General features: G+C 47.3%; 1 protein-coding gene across 6 annotated transcripts in view; it reads right to left on the bottom strand.

The window, feature by feature from the left end:
- ctnnd2a (catenin (cadherin-associated protein), delta 2a) overlaps nt 1–16125 on the bottom strand; it is a 186434-nt gene that overhangs the window by 60252 nt on the left and 110057 nt on the right. The window lies entirely within an intron of this gene.

A 16125-nucleotide genomic window follows, 5' to 3' on the forward strand; every position in this document is an offset into this window, starting at 1 on the left:
GACCATATAGGTTTCAGCGTGTCTGGTAGATGGGCTTCTGGGCTTCCTCAATTCTATAACATTCCCCCTAAAACTCCCTGGGCAAAGAGAAAAACATGTGAACTGACATTACTGAGCGAACATTTCCTTTTATTGTTTTATTGCTCTGAAACAGAAAAGTGGAAACACAATGGAAGCACATGTGTGCGTGTGTGTGTGTGTGTACATAATTGTGTGTAGTGTGTTGACACAGCAGTTTTCTTAGCCAACTATCTAAGGTCCATTGGATTTGTCCAATTTCACTGCCATTTGAAACAGATGAGAGAAAATAGGTGCAGCCCGAGGACGGACTGTGTACAGCAGTGCCTTCAGAACCAAGGCGTCTCTAGTTTCCACTACACTTCTGCAGCCCTGTGGCAGTGTGGTAATGGCGGGGAAACCTCAGGCTGTTACCCAAACTGGAACCGCACTGGCTGGGCCTGAATGGGCGTATCAGGCGCTCTCCTTTACCTCGGGGCCGACGGGGAGCACTTGAAAGGACAGTCGTCAGCGGTAACTACCCTGAGCCAGGAACTAAGCTCTGTGCTTTCACAAGGCGGTGTAGGGTCTGCGGCTGCCCTCCGTGCACACCGTAAGGCACAGGACATTCAAGTCCAATTCCCCACTGGATTTGCCACTGTATCCATTACATAACACCGTCCCTCCTCCCCTAACCATCCATCCACGCAGCTATGCTCAGATAGCTTCTCTCTCTCACACACACACAAACACACACACACACACACAGTGAGAGAGAGAGGTTTTACAGGCCTGTTTACCAAGTCCAGTAAAGTAAATCCTCTAAATGAATTTCTTTTATCAGCAAGAGATGAAGATTCTGATAGAGGATCCGCTTGAGTCTGACAGGCCCCTAGCAGAGACTCCTTGGCTGCCGCCATTGCCTCCTGCTCCACTGAATCTAGCAGAAGGATTTTTGCTTGGCGCTAAGCCGGCAGGGTCAGGGGAGGGCTCTCAGATGAAGCGGCAAACGTGCCAGCGTGCAGTCTGACTGAGGGGCAGGTGCAGTCTGTCATGTGCCAAACGCCAAAATGCCATGAAACAGAGTCACATCACATGGAGTCACACCACCATCGTCACAGCCATGGGCAACATGACAGAACATGGAAGTGCAAGTGTGTGTGTGTGTTTACAGAATGGCACACTTGCGCATGTAGGGGCACAACGTCCAAAAACATTTTCCTACGTGCCCTGACTGAAAAGACAGAGACCAAACAGAAGCCTGGGTATGATTATACAGGAGGTAACTGGCTTTCACATGCCGCAGACACGGCAGCCATGCATTCACACGCCCAGGAGGAAAGTGCCAGAACCAGACACCGGCCAGCAAATTCAATCCCTGGACTTATTTGATCAAGCCCATCCGCCTTCTCAAGGATACCTGAGTGCGGATCTATAGCAAGTTAAATTTGAGGTGTGTGTGTTTGGGGGGGGGTTTGGGGGGCCTCGTGGGCGCATATATACTGAATTTAAAAAAGAAGGAAAAAACATGGCAACCGAAATAAAACCCTCAGCCAGAAAGCTGCTCCCTCTCTGTGTGGGAGGGATCCCAGACGAGGCGCTTGGCAGAAGCAAAGCTCTGGGAGACAGGTGTGGCTTGGCTGTTGCTCAGTAATCTATATCACCCACCCCCCCACCCCTGACCGTCCACCTATCCGGAGCCCGCACCTCAGCGTGGTGGGGGTGGATAATCACGCCCTGAAGGGGACTGCCAGGGCACGAGGTGGCAAGTTCATGTCAGTCAGCAAATGGGTGTTGACAGGCTGTCCTTTCCCCTCCTCCCCAACACAGGGAGCTATTTATAGCGGGTGTTAATTACGCCTCTTCGGTCATGATCAGCGGGGAGCGCGTGCGGCCGTCTAGGCCAGGAGGGAAGCGTCCACGTGGCTCCGCTAATGGCCGTCAACTCATAAAGCAGCCATACAGCAACGCTATTATACCACCGTGATATACATTTAAAAACCATTAACGCGAATCGTGCGAGAGGCCCGATCCTGTTTGGGATTTACGTCTCCGTCCGCTGATGGAAGTAATTTATCTGGGCCGGCTGGATGTTTGCAGCAGGCTGTCTTACTGCATGAGTGCGCGCTCGCGTGACCGTGAAAGCCGTTAAAGGCTCCCGTGTGGCTGCAGGACCCATTCACAATCCAGCACTTCAAGCAGTAATACGTCTAAAAGCCGTTACATGTGCGGACATGAGAGCAGATATTAACCCACGCTTGTTAAAAAATGCGGACCTTTAATTAGAAGCGGATGAGCGTTAAGGCTAGTGTCAGTCCGTGTTTTGATGGCTGTGTTTACAGAAGTGCTAGACGATAAGGAGGAGGAATCGGAGTCTCAGCAGCATGATGGAAGTGGATGCATGCCTCTGTGTGTGTGTGTGTGTGTGTGCCTGTGTGCCATATGGATAGCCCAGCAGCACATATAACCTATGCACTTCCTTGTGAATACTTTAAATCATGTCTAGATTGCTTATGATACCTAATATAATGTAAAATGTAAATAGTTATTATAGTATTTTGTTTTGAAAATAATGACAAGAAAAAAAGGTCTCTACATGTTCACTACATACACGTACATCAAAGACCCAACTATATGTCAGCAACGACATGATGTTTTCTTTCTTTCAGTGTTTACAGATAGCAGAATAATACAAAATAAAACTTGTACATGCAAAACTATCCAGAGAGTGAGGCTTTGTAAAATGGCGGGAGGCTACAGCAGGGTATGCCCACACGTCAATCATGGATTCAGTATAGTGCTTGGTGCACGTCAAATCTTTTACAGCCGACTGTATAGTCAGTATTCAGTGTCTTCTCAATTCTGCTCAGCAGTACTGAGGTTCTGTGTGCCAGTGTTTGGGGCTCAACCCCGCTGCCAACGCTTCCGGCCCCATTAACACCTGTTCACCTGACACTTACATACATACTAGACGAGAGCAGGGGAGGTGTGAGGCAACACAGCACAGCTGCGCATGTACGTGTGTGTGTGTGTGTGTGTGTGTGTGTGTGTGTGTGTGTGTGTGTGTGTGTGTGTGAGTGTGAGAGACACTCAAATGGCCCTAGCGGTCATTGTGACAGTGTGAAATTATCTTATTCTGGTCTAACACAGAATAAATAAAAAAATTCCTGTCCCTTTAAGATACACCATAAGAAGCGTCAGGAAGTTGTAGCTGTTGTAGCTGATAAATTCTGACTCATTTTCAGTTTTTTGCCAGATGCTTCCTGACGAAAAGCAGCTAAAGCGCTTAGGCCAGTTGTTGCCAAGGTAACGCCCAACGCCCCAAAGCAGCGAGAAAGACAAGGAGACAAGGTGTTAATAATGTACATGGTCAAAATGACCACTCTGTAATACGGATCTCATAACAATCCCAGAAATACTTTAGTAAATCCAATACCACAATACTCACTGGTATGAGTCAGGGATGAGGAGACGTGGGGGATTAAGATATTACATCAAAATGCTCAAAAACGACCGTTCTAGCCATTCTAGCATCAGGCCGTCCAGCAGAGGGTTCGCTGTCAAAGCAGAACTAAGACTGCAAACTTTGTCAATAGGCTTTTAATGAGCAGAGCCCAGCTAGACTCCTCAGAGTCCCTTTTTTATTGATAAGACAAAGAGTGCTTAAGAAACATGATGGCAATCGATCGCTGCTCTCGTCGGCCAGCGCAAACAGCGGGAAGCTTCCCTGGGCTGGGATCGCCGCGCTTCCTTACGAACCTGTCAGAGCAGCGGTAATTAACTGGGCAGCAGATCTTACGTAAAGGGCCTTTTGGTTCTGCCGCAGGTGAGGGACACGTCAAGCTGGGAGCGGTGGGGGGAACGGCAGCGTCTGGCATGCTCCGTGCCGTCAATGGGCAGAAATAGGAATGGTTTCACCGGGGGGGGGGGGGGGGGGGGGACGGACATGTGGGACTTTATGGGCAGGGCTTGTGGGGGTTAGTATAGTGCACACTATATTGAATAACGTATTAAATCCAGCCTCTGAAGGGAAATTGAAATTGTCATTCCGTACAGTTGGAGATGTGCTAAATGGATAAGTGGATGAATTAAAAAGAAAATGCATGAGTAATAAAAGAACCGCCTCTTGGAGAGTTCTGGGTACAGGGTGCAGGATACAGGTGGGGGTGTGTGTGTGTGTGTGTGGGGGGGGGGGGGGCATGCATGTAAACATAGCCTCCTTCCTGCAAATGACCAAGGAGGGCGTAATTAGCTGAATGAGCAGAAAGAAGCCGGCAGATGAGCAACAGAATCTCAGCAGAGGGGCTGGTGTGGCGTCTCTCACTAAGAAACACTGCCTTCCTGATAAAAGCATGGAAAAACACTCCTCCCCGTCCAACTCAGCAATTAGCATGCCCTTCAGGCCCCTTTGTGAGGTAATCTCACAGTCAAACAGCTAGATGAGGTAAACACCACCGGGATCCAAGACCTCTTAGCAATATTGCTTCATTTTGTAATTAGGCTGAAAACAGTTCTAACGAGGTCAGGCACGGGAAAGTTGCCGTGACTGAGGCGATGTTTACCAACCAGAGGCAGGCACAAAAGGTGTTATTATGGGATCATCTGTATTATAAGAACTCATACGTGCTCCCATCACTCCGAACGCCTGGAAGCGAATGATTGGTGTACCTTTTGTGTAGTGGCAAAATTATAATTCATTATGCTACGATCTTTAATTAACCCAGATTAAGAGATCTTTCTTAGTCTCTCTGTGGTTGATAGGGACATGGTTAGAGGGGCGCCCTCCCATTGTCAGAAACATAATAAGAAGGAGGAGGAACCTAGAGCTTGTGTCCTGTTCTGGGTCATGTGAGGACAGTGCTGCCCGGATGCGTCTGGATTTCACCGCACAGAGCCAGCGCTGAAAGCACTGGGATTCACAGAGAGAATGAACAATAGGGGTGTATCCGAGCAGCGCTGTCTTACAATATCCAGTCAATAGTATGGTAACAAAGTGCAAGATGAAAACTGTATACATTATACACTGCTTCTTAAAAAGGACATTTCATGGGGGGGAAAGGTATGTGTGTGTGTTTATGTGTTCAGGTTCAGTGCTTCAGCAGTGCCAAAACACATTACCTTGATGACCCATCAATTCAGGAGGTGAACTGGTATTATAATGAGGTAAATCTGGACATTAACCAGGCACATTATAGATATATAGACCTGCTGTGTTCTGCACAGACCAATCTAAGTAAGTGAGTGTGTGTGTGTGTGTGTGTGTGTGTGTGTGCACGTGCGCATGTGTGTGAGGGGGCACATTTGAGGACATGCATGTAAAGGTCACACTATCACAAGCCTTCAGCATTGACTGAATGTTCCAGAAGGCTGTGGGTCCCTTGGGGAGCCAGAACGCTGGCTCCACTCAGTGAGCTCAGGCCTGGTGGACGCGATTATGTGACCGTGTCAGTAACATCACCAGAGGCTCACTGGACGCCCATCACAGGGCACTGGGCTAAGGTCAGAGTGCATCCGGGAGAGACCAATTAAACAGGAAGAGATCTAGAGAGAGGGCCAAGTAAAGAAATAACGAAGGATAATACAGAAAATGCAAAATCTTTCAAACACACGCATATACTCAAACACTCACATACACACACAAAAACACAACGCTACAAGCAGTCTGTTTTATATGCTGCTACAACTTGCAGCTCATTAGAGGAGGATTTACACAAGTGTGTAGAAACAGCAGTACTACACAGAGAAGCACGCTAATTAACATCGTATACACACACACACACACACACACACACACACACACAAACAAACACCAAGCGCTGCTTTCCACAAACCACTATCCACAGTTTTCAGCCTTAAACACAGCAAAGCCTGATGGGAGAAAAAAAAATCCCACGTGACTCACTATTTTATTAACTGCCACGAGTGACACCTCCAGGCTGTAAACAGAGCAAGGCATTTTGCAGACATTACAGCATGTACACATACAACAGTATAACCTCTCACAGCTGACCGGGAGTGTAGCAAGAACAATGCTGTGATGTCTATAAATAAACTTCCCCTATTTTATAGGGCTATAAACAACAAACCAAAAAAAACCCAAACCAAAACCACACGGTGGAGGAGTGGCCACTCAGGGAAAACAGTCCCACCCAGGCCCCACCCAGCCTGTATCAGGAGCATCAACAGTGTAAGGAACAGCGGTGAAAGCTATGTTGGACCGTGCATTTATATTACGATAGCAGCCTGAACCAGCTCCCATGGGTCCCACATTCTAATTAGATGGAAGAGATGAAATATCCTCTGTGACTATTTCTAGCCTTCTAGAAAGACTGTACAACATGAATTAGCAACGTGTGTGTGTGTGTGTGTGTGTAGATAATGCCTCAGGCTATCGGTAACGATTGAACAGGTTCACGGAACAGCACGCATTACGCCAGAGCACTCCAGAGTGCCTGGAGTGCCCGGCTCTGTGATTACGGAATACCTGAGTGAAGGGAATGTGGAGAGATGGAACATGAAGGAACCTGGGAGAGACGCGATAACGGGGGTCCCGAACCTGACGCCCTGTCATGTCCCATCGGGGGCTGGGCACCAGAGGCTTGGGGGCAGGTTCTCAGGGATCTGCGTTTTGGCTGCGTTTCAGTCACACTCGCAGCACTCTTGACGGGGCGCAATCGCCTGCAGTTTTGCGAAGTAACACGTCTCAATCTCTCTTTCTTGCTCTCCTTCTCTTTCACACTCTTACTTTCACACATGCACTCTCACTCTCTCACACTCTCCCCCCTCACGCACACATGCACGCCCTCTCCTTCTCTCCCTTTGTCTTTCCCTCTCCTTCGCTCTCGTTCAGTGCACGCAGGCCGACTCCACGCAAAGAAAAGCAAAAGCAGATGCTCTCTCGCGTCAACAGCAGGAAGGCAAAAGAGGAGAAGAGGTGCCCGTCGGGGGGGACAGACACATGGGGGAGAGGATTTCTTTCATTTACACAAACGGGGACAAAACAGCAAGCTCAGGCAAAGCGAGTGCGTGGTGAGGACCGGGTCTGCTTCGCCCAGTCCCACTGAGTTGCCGTGGGACACCTGCAGCAATGCTGCTATGTGCAGGCAGTACTGGTGCCACACCACTCGCCAGCCAAGAACCTGCTTCGGCTGAGAACATCAAGCTTCTAAACCAGTACAAACTGACACTCTAAAGGTCTCCAGAACGTAGCTATGGTTTCCCAGGCCAACTAAGGCTGCTTCAGTTAATCTGTACACAATATCTGCATGAACTGTTATGAGAGATTACCATCAATTTGCACTGTATAATATATAGCAATTAGCAATACACCAACCCTATTATTTCCTGTCTCCTGTTCTATGCTTAGTGAATGTTTAATCTACTGTAGTGTACTCTATAGTTACATACAGTTCATTGCACGTATGTATTGTTTATTGCATTTACTGTGCGGTTGCACTGTTGTCTGGATTCTAGATCATTTGCAGTTGCACTGTTTGCATTGCGTGCTGCTGTTCATGTCACTGTAGCACTGCGTCCTGGAGAAACTACGTCTGTGTTGAGAAGGTATAACAAAAGTTGGCTTGACTCAACTCGAAAGTCAAACTAAAGCAAACACACACTGGTTCAATAAGTACATCCTCCAGGCTCCTCCCTCTCTGCCGCCTCCGAAGCCCCGCCTCACGGAGAAGGCTGCTGACCACGTTGTGAAATGTCAACATCGCTGGCCAACAATGAGAAATACATTTTTTTAGACATGAAAATTTATCTACAGCAATATCTGTGCGGTAAAAGAACCGGCTAGCAGATATTTATTTCGGTGCTTAGCTGTTCATTTGATAACAGAAACTGTCCTGAAGAGTAAATAACCAGTAACCCGCTTATGAGAACATTTACCTAGCTGTGAGAGCACATGTACACATAAATATAAGCACAAACACAAATACACCTGCCTGGGTATTTCAAAAAGATATTTTCAGCAACATTCAAATAAAACAACGCTAACCCGTAGCCGTGGCGTCTGAAACGGTCTAACATTGCAACTCAACTGCAGCGTCACAGTAAAATGAGAAATGCGCCATTAAGTGTCGCTGTAACCATTACCATCTTAGCAATGTGGTTACGTTTTTTTCCCCAAAATTCATATAAAAATAAATGAAACAGGGGTAGCTCATTATCTAATGAGCTACCCCTGTTTCATTTATTTTTATATGAATTTTAATATAAAAATAATAAATAAATGAAACAGGGGTAGCTCATTAGATGCCTAGCCAGCTACCTGTCAAGCAGAAATGTGACTGTGAATCCTTTCAGATAGCTGCGGAAAAGCCGCTCCTTCTTATCCGTGTTTTATCTCGGTCTCTGTTTAGTTAGCGTGCTTTTTTTTTGGCTTGGTAAGTTTTTTCATCGATGGTGGTTTTCATCTACCATTGCTTTTATAAAAGCTCCTGAAGCCGCTCACTGATTGCGCTTGGCTGAGTGAGCTCATGCACATGCACAAGCAGTGATTGACACTCCGTCAGACACTCCTCCAGGCTCTGATTGGCTGTTAGGATTTGGTCAGATTCTTGCTAACAGCATAAAAGCAGTCAAACGTCACCGCCCTGTCTTCAGAATAACCACAGCACCTTGCCTGAACGTACATGTACGTTCAACAATAACATAAAAGTTGTAGTTATCGAGATCACCTACTGCTGTTTTAAGAAAATAACATAATATATTCATCCATGAAATAATATCATAAAATGTGTGTTAAATACGCTTTTATATATAATTCCAGAACACTTTTACGAAAATGAAATCAATGTCAAATAAAATTGTGTTTCAGTCCAAGGAACGTACATACAGAGGGCCTAGTTGAGCCATACCAGAGCATCCTATTAGCTTGCCTTCAGTGCCAGCTCTTTTTACAACACATTTTACCGTTCAGTCCAGCACAATGGACCTAGAAAACTGCTGCACACTGTGGAGGGTATTAAAGTTTTAACAGATTGTCCATATGGAGTTCAAAACAATACAGTTATATCTATTTTCAGTTTCTGGAGGCAAACAGCAGGAGAGATGAACAAATACCCACAGCACACCGTATGATATTACAGTAATCGTGCTTTGAATTAACTCTGGGGGTGTGCTGGACAAATAGCACAGTTAAAGGCATGTGGTTCTGCATTCAGGCTACGGGCACAAGCCTCAGTAAACCTTGAAAAAACATCCCGGTAAGATTCACCTCAGCAGCCAATCAGGTTTATCTGGGACTGACAATCACCAATTAGTACACAGAATTCTTGGGCATGTGAAAGACTTCTTGCAGAACTTGGACACTGCATCCAAGGGGCGGGGCAGGGCAGGGTGGGAGGGGTGTGGCGGGTGGGAGGGTGGGGTGATGGGGGCATAAATCTGGGCAGGAAGTTCGCGACACATCAACGACGTGGGCTGGAGCCCGAGACACGTGCCCGCCACGTCATCACTCACGGGTCCATAGGCTTTGACATCAGCAGCCGTTTAAAGGAACTGCGATGCAGAGCGTGAGCTCCAGCCCCGGTCAGCACTGTGGTCAGGATGGAGCCAGAAGAAGAGCGCTGTTGCACTCCTGGATATTCCAGCACGGTCGCACAAACTGGTGACAACAACAAAAAACCACACTCCCCCCTCTGCCCGTGTGTAGTGTGCTGAGCGTAATTTGCTAACCCTTGCTGTACCTGACAGCTCCCAATTATGTTTCCATGGTGCTGCTAATGTCCTCTAGGGAAGCCCTGTAGCCTTTCCCATCTCACTCGCCACATCCTCTCCCCCAGACTTTTCACTGGGCTCTAACACCAGGACGTGTGTGTGTGTGTGTGTGTGTGTGTGTGTGTGTGTGTGTGTGTGTGTGTGTGTGAGTGTGGGGGGGGGGTACGTGGGGTATGACCTTCTTTCACTGGGCCTGTTTTGTCTTGTTTGACTAGGTAAGATTCTTTGCGTCTTTACTCTAGATAGTGTAAAATGTGCAAATGTCGCCTGTGTGTATTTACTGTAGGCAGTGTTAATTGTGGTAAATGTGGTAATACAGTCTGTGTCTTTACTGTAGCTCATCTTAAATGTAAATCTGGTCATCTTTACTGTCGGCAGTGTTAAACGTGGTAAATGTGGTACTGTAGACTGTGTATCTACCGTAGGCAGTGTTAAATGTGGTAATATGGTCAGTGTGTTTTTACGGTAGGCAGTTAAATGTGGTAATGTGGTCTGTGAGTCTTTAACTGGTAAAGCCCACAAAGATCTCTTCTTTTTCATATGACACACCAATCTGAATTATCCTTTATAAACTAATTATCCTTTATTTTGGGTTGGTGGGAAGACATTTTTCCATTCTCTGGAAAATCACCCAAACTGCAATACAAATCACTTAATTTGAGGTCATGTGAAATAATACTGTCATTTTCTTTCACTTGAAGTGTGGATGAGCTCTCAAAAATAATGCTTTTCTCCATTGTAACCATCTTATTAAAATAATTAGTGTTCTGTTCAGTTTTTGGTTAAAAAAAGTGAAGCAAGTATATTGGTTAAAGAAGCATTTAAAGTGGCATTGCACGTGTGTGTGTGTTTGTGTGTGTGTGTGTGCGCATGTGCAACAGTGTCCTATATGGATGGCTTCATCGTATCTCTGTGCACAGACATTGTTTCAGACAAGCACATGGACGCTTGTCAATATTAGACAATCCATCTCCCTCCTTCCTAGAGCAGAGAGACACAAGTGCATGGCGTTCTGGGTCTGACCGTTCTGGGTCCAGAACAGAGCTGCTGGACCTGCTCTGAGAGTTGGGCTCATGTCTTCACCATGTCCATTTGTCCGTGTACAGCATGTGACCTACATCGGTGTCTTTACACTTACACCCCACCACCTACATCCCAATTAAATGACATTTTAGGCTTATAAGTCTAATAAGACAAATTTATTCTCTGACCATGAAAACATATATTTTTACTTTAGGTGATTTTAAAATGTTATTTGTAAGGAACTGAATGCTGAATGCAGATCATTACGATTATCTGGTTAATATAAGCTCTGACAGCTATTGTTATTGGTCTCGTAAGTCTAATAAATGCATTTGCTAAAAGTGATTATGTATAACATGCCTGTCTGCTCCTGTTTTTTGAAAACTAAAATATGGTCACCGTACACTAACCTCTGGGCCTAGCTGTATATCATACTTCTTAATATTTAAACATGAGAGTTATCCCCTTACTGGAACAAATACACATTTAACACATGTATCGGGATTATAGAAAATATGCTTTGAACCGAACACAACGTAGGTATGCCAGAACGCTTTTTATTTCATTCTAGAAAATTGTTGCATATAAACCCATCAATAAAAAAAAAGCTATATTCTTCCACAGGTATTTAGCAGCCCGGGAGGAAAGTTAACGTGATCAAAGGCATAATTCCTGGTACGAGGGCTGAGCGCACGAACAGCATGCACGCCAAGAACACCGGCCGGAAGTCAAGTACGGAACGTGGCAGGGAGATCTGGGACTGCCCAAACGTGGCTTTGACAGGGTTCACGTAAAGGAGGCGTGGCCTCCTGGCAGGTGGCTCCCGCATTCCCTCCCTCTCAGTGGCACGGAAAGCAGCAGCGCATAAAAGCTGCTTTACGTTAGCGGATGCAGGCCCTCCTCAGTTCAACAGGCCTCCCGCTGAACGGAAATTTCAGTAACCTCATTAGCCCCGTATTTGGTTTCTTGGAATGATCTACATTTCTTTTTCACTTGTTGTGTCGAGCAGGACACGTCGATTCCTGGTCCTTCTCGGTGGAGGCGGAGCTGTGGTTCAGGGCGGCTCTGTGGCTCCTGTGTGGCGTGCGCCTTTGACACCATTTTAGAGCCGGAGGTAGGTGGCTGGTGGCTGGGTTTGGACCTGGGACCTGGAGGAGCTGTGCCCATGCCCACTCGCACCACTTTCCGCCAGTCCCACGAACACTGTTCTAGAGCGGAAGGCCTGTTTCTGCACACAGCGGGCAGCCATTAAGCCCTCAGCCGGCGTCATTGATGAGCCGAGACTGAATTAAAGGGTGTTAGTCGAGGTGGTGTTTGAAAGAACTACTCCAAAGTGTGGGTGAGACAGCCTTTAGGCCTAAATCACACACTAAGTCAATAACCATCAGGACTAAATGTGTTATGGATCAGTCTGTGTGATGTTGCAAAGACCCGCCTGAAGTCAAATCAAGTTACTGTCTGCGTGCGTGCGCGCGTGCATGTGTGTGTGCGCTCACCGCTGCATTATTTCTGTCCTGCAGTAATATGAGCCTGTGGTGTAAAAATGCCAGTGCTGCAGTTGGACCTGTGCTGTGTCTGATAGAGTCCAGCAGGACATGACTGCTGTGAGAGTTCGTTCAACACCACGGATGTCCACTTAGGTCTATAACCCTGGGTTCTGCGCCGGACCTCTCCGTTCACACCAGCGCTGCGCTTGGCGCAGAGGAGCTGGGAACCACGTTGAAAGACATGCAGCCATCGTCATTCCCGACGGTGGGACCAAGGTGCATCCATAGGTGGAGTTACCCAAGTCACAGGTCTACAATACCTTCTGTCCTCTCTGGTACCCCACACCGGTACACACACAAACACACGCACACACACACACACTTACACACACACACGTGCGCAAACAGTCGTGTGCGCACACCCTGCACAGCATGAACAGCGGAACAGCAGTCGAGAACAGAATGACTCATGTCTGAGCATGAAGTGTCCTCTCTCCACAAACATTTACTTTTCATTTCAAAGTGGGTCAGATCGTTGACAGACAGAGGCCTTTGATGATATTAGAGCAGGCCGGCTCTGGGGCGCCTCAGCGAGGAGACGCACCACTCCAGCTCGGTAAACAGAGTTTAAAAACAGATCCACCTGCATTTAAAAACAGATCCTCACACCCTCCCCACACGTGGCCTGCCTATTTCCTGCTCTGCCCTGGGAAATGGCCATTTCAAGTGAGCACTCGAAGCTCAACACACAGAGCAGAAATAAAGACGATACGCATGCTTGAACAAAAGAGAAGCCTCTCACGGGAGTGGGCGATGTGGCCAAAATACTTGATGAAGTTTTCACTGTGCACAATATGTACCATGATGTTTCGTCCTTTAGAGGTTTGCTAATAAATATCAATACATTGCTTCAGCAGAACAGTGGCAGTTTAATTCAAAATTCACAAATATAAACAATTTAAGAAGGAGCAGGAGCAAAAATCTATTTATTAGTTTGAAATAAAAAAATCCATCATTGGCTAATATCTAATATTAAGCTTGTTACAGCATAGTGTAACACCACTGTTTGTTTATCATGCCTCTATAATTGTTTTTTAATGAAACATGCAGTTAGTGTTTCTAGAAATACTAACAATACCAATGATATGCTAAGACAAGCATATTACGACATAATTTATCACAGTAATGATAATTTGCCATCACATCGCTCAACCCCAACTTACACGAGAGCCACAGAAACAGAATCAACAAGGCAGTGGATGTGGAGGTGGAGGAGCAGGGAAACAACAGGATGGAGGTGGAGGTGGAGGAGCAGGAAATAACAGGATGGAGGTGGAGGTGGAGGTGGAGGAGTGGGGAAACAACAGGTGGAGGTGAAAGTGGAGGAGCGGGGAAACAACAGGTGGAGGAGCAGGGAAACAACAGGATAGAGGTGGAGGTGGAGGAGCACTCGGTCCAGCTGGAGAAGCCAGCCTTCTGTCTCCACCGCTCCCATTAATCCCATTAAAAGTGAACGGTGCACTTTCTGCTCCCTTTAAAATGAGCTGCTAGCAATCAGGCTGGAGCTACTCCGCTCCCAAGACAACGTCAGCACCGCCAAGTCTCCCTTACAGGCGTAGCAGCCAACATAAAGAAGCATAAACAACTACAAAAGAAACAATCCTGAGCCCGTGTGAATCCGTTCACTTATACACATATAGGGTTGTTTTTAAAGCCCCTTTTTTTGACCAGCAAACCATAACATAATACCAAGCCTCTACAATAGCAGAACAAGTGTTGCAAGCACGTCGTGAGCACTCCATCACAGTGAATGCGGCGGGGGTTAACAGGCAGCTCGAGTAAGGCTGAAAGCCTACTCAAAAGAGCCAGAGCTGGAAACGACAGGAGATGCTCTCCAGCAAAGCGTAATGATCACCCACTTCCCTTATTTAATAATCATCATCCATTTTTTGTTGTCTACCACTCTATTTTCAGGCCACCGCCGAGCGCTGCGTCAGATAATTGATGGTTAATGCCTGAATTGGTCCATGTCACTGCTAAAGGTCAAAGCCAAGAAGGAATGCAGATCCGGAGGAACTCGCCTCTCTTCTCAAGCACTTCCCGACCATGGCGCCTCCACAACATCAGACCGGACCCCGCTTCCTCGCCGCAAAAGTGCGGCAGTAGCTGAAAGAGCTGGACAGCGTGTGGACGGGAACAAAGGTGATGGTCATTAACAGACATGATTTTGCTTAACTGGCACATTCCAGCAATCTGCAGTGGGAGCTTTGAAATTGGTACAAAGAAGCCCACCCCCCCCGTCTCTACTGACTTAGGGACTGCACATGCTGCCATCTTCACTCCAGTAACGCACCAGCCGTGGATATATAAACTATCTTAGGTGCAATAACCTTTATTTATTGTTCCAGTTGTATTTCCATTTGCAGGTAACGATGGGCTGCGTTCCACACATAGCAGCTCTGCATGATGGGACGTGGTCCCTTAATCAGATTCTGGTAGAGGATGAACACAACAACATTTGCATGGGAAAGGCAGATCCGATAGGCCTTCCCTTGCCGTCGTTGACTAAATGCAACCGTAACAAGCTGTTAACGAAACTCCTGACAAGGACAGCAATTACCGTGAAGCCTAGGAGCAGAACTGGTCATACAAAGCATGACAACTCAATCTTCCAGCGAAAGAGACTGTGTACACAGAGACAGTCACCACCACCTCCCAATATAAACAAACTGGCGAGAGTAGCTTCCCACCACAATGGATGCACCAATTACTTGGCTTGTTTTGCTTGGCAAAACACTCTCCCTCAATCACCCAATTTCCATCACAAAGCACTTGGCAGCGAATCTTGCAGAAATCGTGCATGCAAAATGTATGTCATTACACCAGAAACAAAGGGCCCACAATGGTGGGGATCAAACAGAATCTGGGATCAGCCTCATCAGCGGCACGTGCAGGCTGATCGAGGGTCAGACATGCTCGTCGGGGGTCCCGTCCCGTTAATGTGGCACAGCGAGGCATTGGGTGTTTCTCACGAGGACTGCGAATGACACCTGCATGTACCTGGCGGGGTTGAGTGGGGGGGGTTCACGGGCCTCGGGATGGGTGCTGAAGGAAACCTGAGTCAGTAGGCAACAGACTGGTTTGCCCGGTCTTGTTTATGCCACTGAAGCTTAGCAGACCTTATTTACAAGTACGCGGTGCCTAGGATAATGAATGGTGTTAACCAGCTATGCTGTCTGGATGATTAAATGCTAATAACAGAGTGCGGACGCTTTGGTCCGAGGGTCTTGTACGGCCAGCATGAATTATGGCAGGAGGGATTCTGGATCAGCAGTGGCGACTTGCTTGAGGCCTTTTATCCATTTCCAGAACATGAGAAGACCCCGACAGCAAGCTAGCTACAGAGCAGTGATGGAAGCTTCTGTATGATCACAGCTCGATATGTTTCACACACCCAGCAGGACACTAGCCCTGCTCCCTCTGTTTTCTCTTTTATCATCTCTCTCTCTCTCTCTCCTCCTCCTCTCTTTCCCCATCTCTCCCCACCCATTTCTTTCTCTCTCTCCATAAGCAGATCTTCGAAGGCCTCCCGGGCATGTGATGTGACCTCACTGAAAAGACAGTAGGGAGAGCTCGCCTTCAGTAATGCTGCCCCGTCACTGATCTGTTGCGAAGGACCCGAGGTTGGCGGCGCCATCACAAGGCCGACACGCCGGCCCGCCCGAAACGTGTCACGCCACTGACTACAGTCGACCCCACGAGCGAACCGAGCTGGCCGAGAAGCTCAATGCAGTAATCCGATCCTTCTAAGGCGCCTTAAATGAGAGATGAACGTTTGTTCGATATCTGGCAGGTCCATCGCTCATCCACCGGGGAGGGGCGTGGCTAAAGG

The sequence above is a fragment of the Electrophorus electricus genome, chromosome 1 (assembly GCF_041902795.1).
Source record: "Electrophorus electricus isolate QZ-2024a chromosome 1, ASM4190279v1, whole genome shotgun sequence".
NCBI classification, from domain to species: Eukaryota; Metazoa; Chordata; class Actinopteri; order Gymnotiformes; family Gymnotidae; genus Electrophorus; species Electrophorus electricus.